Below are 3,423 nucleotides of genomic sequence, written 5' to 3' on the forward strand. Positions count from 1 at the left end.
ACATAGACATGGAGAAGTGTCCGAAATGTGATTCCGAAAGATATCAAGTAGATCTCCACGGGACAAAAATTCCACAAAAGGTTTTGCGACATTTTCCTCTGCTTCCTCGCATCAAGCATTTCTTCGAATGTAAGTCCATGGCCGCCCTAGCATCATGGTATGAGGAGAATAAATCTTCGGATGGTGTGCTACGAATTCCTGCAGATTGCGCAGCCTGGAAACATATAGATGGAACATGGTCGGATTTTTCCAGGGAAGCTCGAAATTTGCGCTTAGGCCTGGCTATGGATGGCGTAAATCCATTTGGTCAAAGATCAACATCTTATAGTGTATGGCCTGTTGTCATCGTCAACTACAACATTCCCCCGTGGTTGACTACGAAGAAGGGGCACCTATGGCTAAGCTTGATTGTGCCAGGGCGATATAAAGTGGGGAATATGGATGTGTATCTTCGTCCACTATTGGAAGAGCTACAACAATTGTGGATTGGCATAGAGGTGGTGGATATGAGCCGACACACAGGACGACGGAATGCTTTGATCAGAGGCATTCTAATGTGGACCATGCATGACTATCCCGGGCTAACAGAATGCTCAGGTGATCTATTGACACTCCTCACTCAGACACTGTAAATCTTGTTTTTTCCCATAGTTGATCTATTATCATGTGTATACATGCAGGGCTTCAAACAAGCGGATACAGAGCATGCGTCACATGTGGACCTAGACTGAATGCACGTAGGGCGCCCTCACTGAAGAAGCAAATCTACGAAGGTCATCAAGCGTATCTTCCAGAGAATCATGTGTTACGCGACGGCTTTTTGGGAAGAGAGCCACCAAGGATGTCTGCACAAGCATGGTTAGAGCAGAAGGAGATGTGCGATGACGGATTGCCTCCAGGGATGAAGAGACTATCTCTATGGTACGAGTTACCATACTGGCCCCGACTCATGATCAATCACTTGCTCGATCCAATGCACATATTCAAGAATGTGGGTAATCTACTATGGGACCATCTGACCGGCAAGAAAGATACTTTGGGAGCCAGAGTTGACCTTAGAAATGTGGATCGTATGGAGCAATATTGGCCGCAAACAACGTCTGATGGATCGATAAAACTCCCTAAAGCACCATGGATTTTCACAGGAGCCCAAGAACGCAAAGTAAAAGAGACCATTCGATCTTTGCGGACCCCCACTGGCGTAATGCACTCGCTCCGAACGTGTTTTACTAAAGAAGGAAAGCTTACCGGTTTGAAGTCACATGATTGGCATAAAATGTGTCAGGTACGTTCATAGTGGACTTTAATATCATTGCATAAAATGTGGACTTTAATATCATTGCTGCACATACTTTACAGTTTATTTTACCGGTTGCCATTGAGGGATGTTTGTCTCTCGACATCCGTAACACAATCTACAAACTTGCAAAGCTGGTGCAATGGATCTCACAAAAGGAGATCAACGTACACTCCATACCATTCGCCAAACTAAATGCTGCGGAGCTTGTGTGCATGTTTGAGAAACATTTTCCTACTACCATGCTAACCATTCAGGTGCATCTTCTTGTTCACATAGTTGATGAGGTGGAAATAGCTAGCACAGTTCATTCCAGATGGATGTTCTTCTTAGAACGTTTCATGAAAACGCTTAAGGGATATGTGCGTCAAAAGGCACGTCCGGAGGGTAGCATGGCAGAAGGTTGGTTGGTATCAGAGTCCCTAGTGTACATTGGAGAGTGGCTAGACGGATTTGATAAAGCCCGGGACACGCTATGGCGAACCATAGATGATGAGCGCATATCTGGGATTGTCATGTGCAATCTCGGTGTTGAGAAGAAGATGACGGAAGATCTAGAGGCTAAAATCAACCGATTTTGCATGCTTCACAATCCAGTGATGCAAAAGTGGATTTCACAATATGAGGATGCAAAGCAAGAGCGACAAAGGGCACGAATCGAGTGGAGACGGGGAAGACGACCACCGATGCACTATCCGACGGTTCTGGAGAGCCTACCAACCTTCATGAGCTTAAGATGGTTGCACAACCAATTGAAAAGCGCACAACAATGCGGTGACGAAGTGACTGAGGAAGAGTGGGAGTACTCTCGGGGTTGCGCGACCAAGGTAAGTTTGCAATGTACGACTAGCAAGTGACTTTATTTATAAACGTTTGAACGGCCACTCATAATCTTTGTTCGTTGTAGTATAAGTCATACACAGCAGCATGGTGTAAAGGTCGACATTTTAGGGTGGAACGAATCGACAAAAAGCGTTTTACTCAAGATTGTGGAATCATGGCAAAATTTGAACAGTCTAGTCGACGACGTTCCTCTGATGCAGATCCTGTGGTGGCGGAACTCACTTACTTCGGCACGCTGCAAGAGATTTTGAGGATCGATTACAAAGGATTTTTTGTCGACTTGTTCGACGTGCAATGGTTCAAGATAATCATGGAGGGTCGCAATGCTACTGTGCGTAGAGGAGAGTCTGGTTTTCTTGAGGTGGATTCTACTAAGAAATGGACTGACCTAAGAGACACTTTTGTACTACCCGAGCATTGTGAACAAGTAAGTATGTAAATAGTTAACATCCCCCTTTTACAAGTTATGTGCTTGAAAGCTCTCATGTAAGTTATGTGGCTCTGGCAGGTAATATTTCATCCTACAAAGTCTACATCAAACTGGTGGTACGTCATAGAGGTAGCCCCTCGTAGTGCAAGGACGTATGAAGGCTACCATGTGCCAATCACAACGGCATCAATGGAGGAGATCAGAGAAGATGCTCAATCAGAAGCCGCTGCGGTGGTGCCAGACGAGCATCAAGATGCTACTACTCTATATGGGGTGCATGCAGAGGAGCTACAAAATGAAACAGAGGATATGTGTTTAAACGGAGAGCTCTATATAGATATAGGAAGTTATGCTGAGTTATGCGAGGATGAGAGAGAGATCTCTTAAAGCCACAAATATTGTATTTGAACAATTTTGCTCCGTGTTGTAAAAGCTCTGGCTCTCTAAGTACCTTCCATGGTGTATAACGCTCTTTTCTACTCGCGCTCACATCTTTTGATTGAAAATTCTAAGTTTTTGACTTGCCTCTTCTATCACTCAATTCATTGCGTCATTGTATTTATATGCGTCATTACGTCATTGTATTTAATGGTCTTTGCGTTATTGTCTACTCTATTCATTCAATATTAAGTTTAAATATTCGTGTGTTTAATGCAGGTATGGATGATGAGGAGTTTCTTTCTTCTTTGTCACCGCAGCAGAGACAGTGGTACGTGAAGCGTCATCGCTCTGGCGCATCATCGCGCATTCCTACTCCATCCGCATCTCCCTCTCTTTCGGAGCATTCGGCGCGCTTCGAAGCTTCGGCGTCGACGAGACGAGCTTCACACTCGTCTAGACACCGGCGCTCTAG

The sequence above is a fragment of the Adiantum capillus-veneris genome, chromosome 22 (genome assembly GCF_014529385.1).
Source record: "Adiantum capillus-veneris isolate H3 chromosome 22, ASM1452938v2, whole genome shotgun sequence".
NCBI classification, from domain to species: Eukaryota; Viridiplantae; Streptophyta; class Polypodiopsida; order Polypodiales; family Pteridaceae; genus Adiantum; species Adiantum capillus-veneris.